We start from the raw sequence: 12,919 nt of genomic DNA on the forward strand, positions 1-12,919 counted from the left end.
GTGTCAGGAACGCAAGACTCGGTGAGCGTCGCAGACCACAGACCTAGAGAGTCACAGACCACTGACTCAGATGTCCGTAGGTGACGTAGCTGAGAGTCACAAACCACTGACCCAGCAGCGGTATTACAGGTGTTCGTAGGTGACACAACTGTCTGTAGATGACAGAGAGGTTGGGTATTCATAGGTAATATCCTGTACCACAAGGACTCCTAGTACCACAAGGACTTCTGTGGTTAAGTCCTGATCATAGGGAATTCAGAGAGCAGAGCGACAGGGGAAACCCAGTGTTGTACAGCCCAAAAAAAATTTGACAAACAAGGCGGGCAGGGACGCTACAGCAAACTGTGAAAAATGTTTAATAAGGCTGGCATGTTGAAAGATGATTGTTTGGATGTTGATAAATGGTGTGTGGAGAGATGAACAAGGGATGGATGAATGATCACGATCTGACAGGTAAAGCAAAGTACGTGGCTTAAAGAGGCTGTCACCAGATTATAAGTGCCCTGTCTCCTACATAATGTGATCAGTGCTGTAATGTAGATAACAGTGGTCCTAGTATTAAAGAGGCTGTCACCACATTATAAGTGCCCTGTCTCCTACATAATGTGATCAGCGCTGTAATGTAGATAACAGTGGTCCTAGTAATAAAGAGTCTGTCACCACATTATAAGTGTCCTATCTCCTACATAATGTGATTGGTGCTGTAATGTAGATAACAGTGGTCCTAGTAATAAAGAGGCTGTCACCACACTATAAGTGTCCTATCTCCTACTTAATGTGATCAGCGCTGTAATGTAAATAACAGTGGTCCTAGTATTAGAGAGGCTGTCACCAGATTATAAGTGCCCTATCTCCTACATAATGTGATCGGCACTGTAATGTAGATAACAGTGGTCCTAGTAATAAAGATGCTGTCACCACATTATAAGTGCCCTGTCTCCTACATAATGTGATCAGCACTGTAATGTAGAGAACAGTGGTCCTAGTAATAAAGAGGCTGTCACCAGATTATACGTGCCCTATTTCCTACATAATGTGATCAGCACAAAATATCAAAAAATACAAATTTTATTGAGACATACAAAAATACATAATTAAAAACAGACTACAAACCCAATAACTGTATATCTCCAAAATAGGAGACAGTATGGAGCCACAAAAAACTACTTAAATTAGTACAATTTGTATATGTCACATTTAGTCACATTAAGTCGGGAAGGTATCCCATAAGAAGTTACCAAAAAAAGATAGATATAATATAATTACAAAGCAAATCCCTAGAACCATATAATAGCAGAACACTTATGTCCAAACAAAATTACAGCAAATTCCCAGTATACTATGTCTCTATGGACAATAATCGGGAGTACAGAGATAGTGATTTGATTATAGTGGCAAGTAATTTAGACACACTCAGTGTCAGTATCGTAACTAATTCAGAACAGGGACCAACAGTAAAGATGACCTATTTCAGGTAAATGTCAAAAGTATACAGATAATCTGGTAATAACGTGACAAAAAGTATTAGTCCTAGTGAAACAAGACCAGCAAGTACTAACCCATGTGGCTCCTCAGATTGTAACAGCTCCCAAGTGTGAAGAGAAACCCCGACGCGCGTTTCGCGTAGATTGCTTTTTCAAGGGGTGTTCTGAGTTGTACAAATTAAGCCTCTTACATACAATAGGTCGAGAAGTCAGCTGATTTTTCAGGCCAATGGGAACCTGAGCTCTAGCTCCCATCGCGCGTGCCGAGATGAGTCACCACACAATCACAACTCCGAGCCGCCGGGACCCGAACACGCATGCGCGGCTCCGGAAACCGCGCACGCGCAGACAGGCACAGCCGGTCACAAGAGCAAGGACTGCGGGCGACACACTCGACACGCACAGATGAGGACCAGAGCAGGTAGTAGGGAAAAATGGGCAATCTCCAAGGTTATATAGAGAGAGATGTTGTAAAGATCTATTAGCTTTCCCCCTTTCTTCCGAATATAGGCTGATTTCAAAGAGAAAAAACAAAACAAAGGTGTCATCCACCATATATATACAAGAGCTCTTATAGTGAAAGAATTCTCCTCCTAAATATAGAAAAGAACCCCGCACATATAAATGTAGAGTAATTTAACAACAAACAAGACAAATACAAAAATATACCAGATTGTGAATCATAATAAACAGACTATATATCTGATGATAAAAAGTGACACAAAATAATAATAAGATGCTGAATAATACAACAATGAATAAGATGCAGAAAAACAATAAAGTGAACAAAAATGCTAATAATGTTAGATGTTCAGGGAGAATGCCAACAAGGAAAAAACCCTTTTTCCAAGTGTGCACTCCACCCGGACATCCAAAAACAACAATGTGATTAACCATAATAAATATAAAATAATTATGAACAATTAATGTGGACTTCAACAAATACAAGAATAATAAATAGACTATCACAAAAGTAAATTTCAGAATCCATAATATAATTTAAGCATAGACTCTTAAGTGTTAATACAATAGTGAAAAAAAAACAGTATGGAGACAGTATGGAGCCACATGGGTTAGTACTTGCTGGTCTTGTTTCACTAGGACTAATACTTTTTGTCACGTTATTACCAGATTATCTGTATACTTTTGACATTTACCTGAAATAGGTCATCTTTACTGTTGGTCCCTGTTCTGAATTAGTTACGATACTGACACTGAGTGTGTCTAAATTACTTGCCACTATAATCAAATCACTATCTCTGTACTCCCGATTATTGTCCATAGAGACATAGTATACTGGGAATTTGCTGTAATTTTGTTTGGACATAAGTGTTCTGCTATTATATGGTTCTAGGGATTTGCTTTGTAATTATATTATATCTATCTTTTTTTGGTAACTTCTTATGGGATACCTTCCCGACTTAATGTGACTAAATGTGACATATACAAATTGTACTAATTTAAGTAGTTTTTTGTGGCTCCATACTGTCTCCTATTTTGGAGATATACAGTTATTGGGTTTGTAGTCTGTTTTTAATTATGTATTTTTGTATGTCTCAATAAAATTTGTATTTTTTGATATTTTGTGCTTTATACTTGAATAGTTCCGACTCCTTCTTCTCGTGTATTTAGTATATGATGTTTGGAGTTTCTATTTTTACTATTGGGGAGCTGGGAATTGCTGCACTTGCTGGTAGCTCAACCCATATGACATTATAGTCCCATGAGACATTTGTGTATAATATTATATTTCTGTGTATCTTTCACAGCGGCAGGCTCTGGGCCAAAAATGGACTTCAGGACACGAGACCAGTCCTGGATCTCACAGTTAAATGAGGTTTTTAAGGAGGACTCAAACCTAATTTTAAATACGAATGGCAGAGATGTAAGGGAATCTATAAATAGGCTCAAGGATTTACACAAAAAAAGAACTAAGACCTGGTGGAATAGGGCTTTTCTGGAAAGGTACCTTTCCATGGGTCTAATACCAAGGGGCCTGAGGGTACAAGTTTTTCCCTCCTTTCCGATTGGGGATGAATCCTTTAAAACCAAATGGGAGGGTTATGCAACCGACTGCTCTAGGGGTTTTATGAACCTTCTGTCCCAAGCCAACCAAGTAACGCTGGGTGAGTTGGAAAAAGAAATCGAGGAGGTGCAGATTATTCTGAAAGGTGATCTCTCTGGTGGTGAGTTGGAAAAATTGAATGACGAATTAGATAGAGATTTCTCTAAATGGGAACAGGAGATTCTCTCTGTAAAATCTTCAAAATTCCAAAGAGACAAAAATGACTCAAAAGAGGGCAGAATGTATAGGTGGCGAAACTTGAGGTCCAGATCTATTGCAAGATCTAGATCTGCATCTTTTTCGTCTGTAAGTTCTAGTGATAATCCTACCAGACCTAAGCGAAATGATGAATTGATTAATCATCAAGAGATAACCTACCCGCGGAGAAACAGAGAGAGACAGGTGGCGAGACGAAAGGATGTTCCGTCATTTCAACAGGGGAAGAAACCCAAGAATGTATTAGAGGTGATTAATTTATCTGAACATTCCCTCTCAGAGGTACAATATGAGGTGCTTGGGAAGGGACTAACTTTCTCCCCCAGTAATCCTTTCAACTTTTTTACAGCTATGAAGGACCTATACCTGTTCTCAAGAAAATTAATTTTGAAAAAATTACATAGTAGATCTGGAGTAGATATGGGACTAAATAGCGTGTTGGAAAGAGAAGCTTTAAAAGCCCTTGAGGACCTTTTACAGGAACAAATTTGCACAGACCAAGGTAGGTTTCCAAAATCGGTCATACCCAGATCACAGAGGTTCCCACCCTTGTCCATTTGTCCGCAGGTGGAAATTTTCACCAAGATGGTAATAAATGATTTTAAAACCATTTCGTCAAATAGGAAAAATGATAATTTAACTAAAAAACAACGTGATGCATTAAATGAATTGAAAAGTTACGAAGATGTAGTATATAAAGCGGCGGACAAGGGTGGGAACATCGTGATCTGGCCTACCGAGAAGTACGAAAAGGAAGCCTTTAGGCAGTTAAGAGACAAAAAGACCTATCAAAAATTAACTCATAACCCTGTTATCAGTTTTTCAGCTGAATTATTCAAAATTCTAACTTTGGCCCATGACAAAGGCATAATCCCAAAAAATGTTTTGTCTGGTCTAATGACCCAGTATCCAAGAATACCAACATTATACTTTCTCCCCAAGGTTCACAAAAATATGACAGACCCCCCGGGACGTCCGATAGTGTCTGGGATAGGTGGACTCTGCGATCCCATCTGCAGGTTCATCGATCACTATTTAAAATCATCGGTAGAATGTCTACCGTCCTACGTTAAGGACACTACGGATGTCCTTAAAAGGATTGATGGTGTCAGTCTTGATGCTGACATGATTCTGGTGACAGCTGACATCGAGTCACTGTACACCAGCATACGACATGTTGATGGTCTGCAAGCTGTGCGTTTCTTCTTGGGGATGAGCAGTTGGGACGGCCTCATGTGTCGACTGGTTGTGGAACTTTTGGAATACATCCTTACACATAACTTTTTTGTTTTTAAGGATGTGTTCTACCTGCAAAAGCAAGGCACTGCCATGGGGGCGGCGTGTGCGCCGTCATACGCTAACCTGTTTCTCGGTCTTTGGGAGAGGCAGGTTTTCTGTGGTGGCGGCGCTCTCGCCGTCGACCATGTGCAGTGCTGGATGAGATACATTGATGACGTCTTGTTTATCTGGCAGGGGACAGAAGTAGAGCTGATACAATTTATGCAGGATCTTAACAAGAACGATTTAAATATTAAGCTCACCTATGTGTTTGATAAGCGCAGAGTGGAGTTTTTGGATATTTTGATAGAGGCGGATGAGACTGGTCATCTACAGACTGATGTCTTCAGGAAGAAGACTTCTGTGAACGCCTTGCTTCATGCGACTTCTGCCCACAGCCAGTCGACGATTGACGCCGTCCCTGCTGGTCAGTTTCTAAGAATGAAACGCATTTGTTCATCAAATGTGAATTTTGAGAGGCAGTCTAGCGACTTACGTGAGAGATTTCTGGATAGGGGGTACAGCCGGAGAAGCATCAAAAGGGGATATAGACGGGCACAACTGACGAGTCGGAATTCAATCCTGCATCCTGTGGGGCCAAATCCAAAAAAAAGTGATCAGAATAATACTCGGTACATTACCACATATAACAACCAATGGCATATGGTAAGATCTATTCTGGACAAACATTGGCCAATCCTGCATTTGGAACCCGCTTTCGCGGGGAATTTATCTTTAAGACCTCAGATGACAGCTCGAAGGAGCATGAATATTAAGGACATGTTAGTTAAGAGCCATTATATACCAACACAGCAAAATCCGTTTTCATCAAGCAGTCCCAGATTGGGCTGTTACCCTTGTGGTAACTGCCTATCATGTGCGAATATGGCTCGGACAACACATTTTTCGTCAATGATAGAAAATAGGGTTTTTGATATACGACACTACATCTCTTGCAGCACAGTGAACGTAATTTATTACGCAACCTGTGGCTGCCAGAAAGTATATGTTGGCCTGACCTCAAGACAACTGAGGATCAGGATAAGAGAACATGTGCGTGACATAATGGCTGCCAAGGATATTGAGGATATCACACTCCTTAAGACCATTCCCAGACACTTCAAGATGCACCATGCCTGTGACCCAAAATCTTTTAAGGCATGGGGCATTGATAGAGTGTTCTGTGGTATTAGAGGTGGGGATTCTAAAAAATTGCTGGCTCAGAGGGAATGTAAGTGGATTATCACCCTTGGTACTATGGCCCCTGTTGGATTGAACGAAACACTAAGCTTTGCCTCTTTCCTTTAGAAAATTTGTTGTCTGCCATTGATTTTTAAACTTTTTATTCTGTATATCTATTAATTTATGTTTTTGTTCTGTTTAGTTAGCTACTTTATTCCTCCATACCTGAGCTCTTTCTGAGTTATTCGTGGCCGATGGGATGGAACATTATGGGCTGGATCCGTTTGGAGAGAATTCTTTCACTTCCTGATATGTTGGAATATGATGGGATTTCATTGGAACACATTCACATGCTGCTTCTTTTTTTCACTATTGTATTAACACTTAAGAGTCTATGCTTAAATTATATTATGGATTCTGAAATTTACTTTTGTGATAGTCTATTTATTATTCTTGTATTTGTTGAAGTCCACATTAATTGTTCATAATTATTTTATATTTATTATGGTTAATCACATTGTTGTTTTTGGATGTCCGGGTGGAGTGCACACTTGGAAAAAGGGTTTTTTCCTTGTTGGCATTCTCCCTGAACATCTAACATTATTAGCATTTTTGTTCACTTTATTGTTTTTCTGCATCTTATTCATTGTTGTATTATTCAGCATCTTATTATTATTTTGTGTCACTTTTTATCATCAGATATATAGTCTGTTTATTATGATTCACAATCTGGTATATTTTTGTATTTGTCTTGTTTGTTGTTAAATTACTCTACATTTATATGTGCGGGGTTCTTTTCTATATTTAGGAGGAGAATTCTTTCACTATAAGAGCTCTTGTATATATATGGTGGATGACACCTTTGTTTTGTTTTTTCTCTTTGAAATCAGCCTATATTCGGAAGAAAGGGGGAAAGCTAATAGATCTTTACAACATCTCTCTCTATATAACCTTGGAGATTGCCCATTTTTCCCTACTACCTGCTCTGGTCCTCATCTGTGCGTGTCGAGTGTGTCGCCCGCAGTCCTTGCTCTTGTGACCGGCTGTGCCTGTCTGCGCGTGCGCGGTTTCCGGAGCCGCGCATGCGTGTTCGGGTCCCGGCGGCTCGGAGTTGTGATTGTGTGGTGACTCATCTCGGCACGCGCGATGGGAGCTAGAGCTCAGGTTCCCATTGGCCTGAAAAATCAGCTGACTTCTCGACCTATTGTATGTAAGAGGCTTAATTTGTACAACTCAGAACACCCCTTGAAAAAGCAATCTACGCGAAACGCGCGTCGGGGTTTCTCTTCACACTTGGGAGCTGTTACAATCTGAGGAGCCACATGGGTTAGTACTTGCTGGTCTTGTTTCACTAGGACTAATACTTTTTGTCACGTTATTACCAGATTATCTGTATACTTTTGACATTTACCTGAAATAGGTCATCTTTACTGTTGGTCCCTGTTCTGAATTAGTTACGATACTGACACTGAGTGTGTCTAAATTACTTGCCACTATAATCAAATCACTATCTCTGTACTCCCGATTATTGTCCATAGAGACATAGTATACTGGGAATTTGCTGTAATTTTGTTTGGACATAAGTGTTCTGCTATTATATGGTTCTAGGGATTTGCTTTGTAATTATATTATATCTATCTTTTTTTGGTAACTTCTTATGGGATACCTTCCCGACTTAATGTGACTAAATGTGACATATACAAATTGTACTAATTTAAGTAGTTTTTTGTGGCTCCATACTGTCTCCTATTTTGGAGATATACAGTTATTGGGTTTGTAGTCTGTTTTTAATTATGTATTTTTGTATGTCTCAATAAAATTTGTATTTTTTGATATTTTGTGCTTTATACTTGAATAGTTCCGACTCCTTCTTCTCGTGTATTTAGTATATGATGTTTGGAGTTTCTATTTTTACTATTGGGGAGCTGGGAATTGCTGCACTTGCTGGTAGCTCAACCCATATGACATTATAGTCCCATGAGACATTTGTGTATAATAATGTGATCAGCGCTGTAATGTAGATAACTGTGGTCCTAGTATTAAAGAGTCCGTCACCAGATTATAAGTGCCCTGTCTCCTACATAATGGGATCGGCACTGTAATGAGATAACAGTGGTCCTAGTAATAAAGAGGCTGTCACCAGATTATAAGTGCCCTATCTCCTACATAATCTGATCAGCGCTGTAATATAGATAACAGTGTTCCTAGTAATAAAGAGACTGTCACCAGATTATAAATGCCCTGTCTCCTACATAATGTGATCGGCGCTGTAATGTAGATAACAGTGGTCCTAGTAATAAAGAGGCTGTCACGAAACTAGTGGATCCAGTGTCTCGCTCTGAGATTCTGGACTCTGATCTCGTCCGACGGGAGTTCGTGAATTATTTTACGGATTTTTATCGAACGACAACATATGATCAGGAGGAAACAAAATCATTTCTATCCAAGCTTCATCTGGCTAAACTGACTGAAGAGAATAGAACGGTTTTAAATACTGATATCACGGAGGCGGAGCTTTAGCAATTTCTAACCTACCCAATAATAAAGTGCAAGGTCCTGACGGTTTATCGGCGGAATATTACAAACTCTTGCCAGATATTGTACCGACATTGACGAGGACCTTACAAGCCATATTTAGTGGGGAGATCGACATGCCTGACTTTCATGAGTCCAGGACCATATTGCTTCCCAAACCTGATAGGGATCTAACTCTCCTTTCCTCTTATCGCCCGATTTCCCTTTTAAACCAAGACTATAAGCTCCTAACAAAGATCTTGGCTGACCGTCTCCAAACCATGCTTGGACCAATCATTGCCCCAACCCAGCTAGGTTTCTTGAGGAATATACATTCCACTAAAGGTATTCGCCAGGTTGTAGCAGCCATGGTGTCTGCCCTAGACCCTTCCTCTCCAGTGACCATGTTGTTGGGATTTGATGCGTACCCCTGAAAATGGGGATAGGAGGCGAGTTAAGCCCATTAATGTAAGGGATGTGACAGAGCAGGCCTGTGAGCGTGAAAGGAATGTTAGAAAGCGGTCCCCGAAGTCCCGGGACTGCAACACCGCTGTGAGAAATGGCCATGATACAGAGTCAAACGCCTTTTCCGCGTCAAATCCCATCAACATGGTCACTGGGGAGGGTGCCCTCTCTCACCGTTACTTTTTAATTTGTCCCTAGATCCCCTTCTCCGTCATCTCCAGTCCCTAGCATGCTTTCGAGGCATACAAATTGGAGATTCTCAAATTAAACTATCGGCATTTGCAGATGATATTTTGCTGCTCATATCCAACCCTGCCTCTACGCCACAACCAATCCTCTAGGATATCTCGCTTTACGGCGCCTTGTCAGGTCTTAAGATTAATATACAAAAATCAGAAGCCCTAATTCTCAAGGGTCCCTCCAGGCCACTCTGGTCTTTGAAGCATGCATTTATATGGAACTCTGACTACATTCCCTATGTGGGGGTGCGCATCACGAGACAACCATCACGTTTATATCAACGAAACCTTAATTCCTGTGTAGCATGTTTGGAATCCCAGCTTGTGGCTTGGAGGCACTTTACCTTATCATTTTTGGGTAGGGCCAATCTATTAAAAATGGTTGTCATTCCTAAATTGTTATACTTACTACAATCTTTGCCTATATACTTGAGACGTTAGGCGGCTGAATACTCTCTGCCGAGGCTTCGTTTGGAACCAGAGGAGACCAAGAGTGAGTCTATGCATATTGCAGCAACGCCGTGAACATGGAGGGGTTAACTTTCCCCAGATTCATTTATACAACATGGCATCTCAACTGCGAGTGATTGGAGATTGGATAACCGGCAGCTCCTGCTTTACTGATTCGACATTAGATCTCCAATTTTCCAGACGTATTGCCTTAACATGCCTTCTACACACTCCCTACTCGGCTCTATCGCCTGATCAACGGGCTAATCCCCTAATCATGTCCGCCTGGGAGACGTGGACCAAGGTCAGACAACATTTAGGATTAAACCCTAGATTCTCCCTACTCCTTCCTTGGATCCATAACTCTGGCTTTGGGTCCTTGTCCTGTTGTAGGATGAAATTGGCTCCAATCAAGCGCTGTCCACAGGGTATGGCATGGCGTTGCAAAATGGAGTGATAGCCTTCCTTATTCAAAATCCCTTTTATCCTCTGGCCGGTCCTCGTAGACTAACTGTCAGAGTGACTGTGACGTCACACTGACAGTTGGAATACGTTACACTACCTAGGTAGTGTAATGTATTCTAGCAGCGATCAGAGCTGCAGGTAAAAAAAGAAAGTGTCAAAAGTAAATTAAAAAAAAAAAAAAAGTTAATAAAAATGTTGTACAAAAGTGTAAAAATAAAAGATTTTTTTTCCTATAATAAGTTTCTTATTATAGGAAAAAAAATGAAACGGTTAAAAAACAGAACACATATTTGGTATCACCGCGTTCGTAACGACCCAATCTATAACACTATAATGTTATTTTTACCGCACGTTGAACGCCGCAAATAAAACAAACTAAAAACAATGCCAGAATCACAATTTTTTGGTCACCACCCCTCCCAAAATATAGAATAAAAAGTGATCAAAAAGTCGCATGTACCCGAAAATAGTACCAAAAAAAACTACTCTGGTTAGATCCTGTGTGTGCTGTCCTCTGAAGGGAGTAGTACACACTGTTGTAGGAAATCTTCAGTTTCTTGGCAATTTCTCGCATGGAATAGCCTTCATTTCTAAGAACAAGAATAGACTGTCGAGTTTCACATGAAAGCTCTCTTTTTCTAGCCATTTTGAGAGTTTTACTGAACCCACAAATGTGATGCTCCAGATTCTCAACTAGCTCAAAGGAAGGTCAGTTTTATAGCTCCTCTAAACAGCAAAACTGTTTACAGCGGTGCTAACATAATTGCACAAGGGTTTTCAAGTGTTTTCTAATCATCCATTAGCCTTCTAACACAGTACGATGGTCACACCTAAGTTTTCTTGAAATATCCAATGTTTTCATACCTTGTCCAAGGTATTGCACTATTTCACGCTTTTCGGCAGCAGAGAGATCCTTTTTCTTTCCCATATTGCTTGAAACCTGTGGCTGCTTAATAATGTGGAACGTCCTTCTTAAGTAGTTTTCCTTTGATTGGGCGCACCTGGCAAACTAATTATCACAGGTGTCTGAGATTGATTACAATGATCCAAAGAGCCGTAAGACACAAGACCATCCATGAGTTTCATTGTAAAACTAATAATTAAATGTTTATGACACTTAAATCCAATGTGCAGAATCATTTGGAACACGGTGTACAAATCTCACTGAAAAGTGTTACAACACAAGTGCAAAATAAAGTGTACCCAGTAGCTGCACATTTCCTAGATACCCTTTCCAGTGGGATAGAGAAGTGACAGCGATCAGACGACTAAAGTCCCGGGTTTCGGCACCAAAAACTGTTGACGCAATCCTGGCCAAAATATATTAGACTGAAGGTTTGATGGGTGTGTCAACTGACACCCTTCAGTCACTTATTCAGATCCAAATCCATTTGCTATATCGATATATCGGAGAGAAGACACAGAGACATGCTTTGTATACCCAAAATCCTTCTCTGCTTTATGGATGAATGTAATTACAATAGTATCAAAGGGGAGTAGACTTGAGCTCAGCCAATCATTTACAATGGGGAGTTGTTGAGCCAATCACGAGCAAGAAAGGCATCTTATGGAAACTCACTGTTAGGGCTCATTCAGACAAACGTGTAACTCGTCCGTATGACGGCCGCTAAAACAACGGCCGTCACACGGACACATGTATTTCAATGGGACCGTTCACATGGCCGGCCATTGTTTCAACGGAGCGTGTGTAGTCAGCGAAAAAATAGGACATGCCCTATTGTCTTGCGTTTTCACGCGTTCCTTCACAGACTCCAGTCTATGAGGGATCCATGGTAACGCGTCCCGCACGGGTGCACCTTGGACGTGAAAAAAGTCAGTCTTTCACGTCCGAGGTTGCATGCGCTCGACTGAATGTAGCCCAAGCAAGAAGCTCCTCACGAGAAATAATGAGTAAGGCCCCAGGCACATGACCGTATTTTCATCCATCCGTAAATACGGATCTGCAAAAAGAATACGAAAACCACAAGTGATGTGCAACATCTGTGAACGCCTAGCAACGCTTCCCTAATTACGGACGCTACGGGTGCACTTTCGTAGCTGTCCGTAATTACGGAAGCGCCCATAGGCTTCTATGGGGAGTCTGTGCCGTAATTACGGACAAGAATAGGACCGGTTCTATATATTTTGTAGAGAACCAAGAACGGAATCCACAGCGAAACGGAAACCATTTGCATCGGATCCTTCGCCATTGAAATCATTGCTGATGCAAACGGAAACCTATGGTTTTTGTTTGGTTTACGTTCATGGGTTCCCCTGATGAAAAGGTCCGACGGAACCCAAGAACGGGGCCCCGACGCAGATGTGAACGAAGCCTAAGAACGTCAAACGCGTGAGTGACCCATGATTCCTCCAAATATAAAATGGATTCTTAATACAATTTTGCTCACTTGGTTACCGTGGAGACACACAGGTCTGCATATGAGCTGTAGACACATTTTTCTTTTTTGATGTTAAATGAAAAGAAATGAGGTATATCCCATTCACTGACAACAAGCAGAGATTTAGAAAATGCTAAGGATTTGAAAAAAATGGGGACATAC

At 40.8% G+C, this 12,919-nt stretch overlaps 1 long non-coding RNA gene across 1 annotated transcript in view; it reads right to left on the reverse strand.

Annotated features, from left to right (window-relative positions):
* Positions 1–12,919, reverse strand: part of LOC142663546 (uncharacterized) — a 57,538-nt gene that overhangs the window by 44,102 nt on the left and 517 nt on the right. The window contains exon 2 of the long non-coding RNA XR_012851104.1: positions 5,540–5,632. This is a non-coding gene — a long non-coding RNA (uncharacterized LOC142663546). The remainder of the gene's footprint in view (positions 1–5,539; positions 5,633–12,919) is intronic.

Source organism: Rhinoderma darwinii, chromosome 11 (assembly GCF_050947455.1).
Source record: "Rhinoderma darwinii isolate aRhiDar2 chromosome 11, aRhiDar2.hap1, whole genome shotgun sequence".
In the NCBI taxonomy this organism is placed as follows: domain Eukaryota; kingdom Metazoa; phylum Chordata; class Amphibia; order Anura; family Rhinodermatidae; genus Rhinoderma; species Rhinoderma darwinii.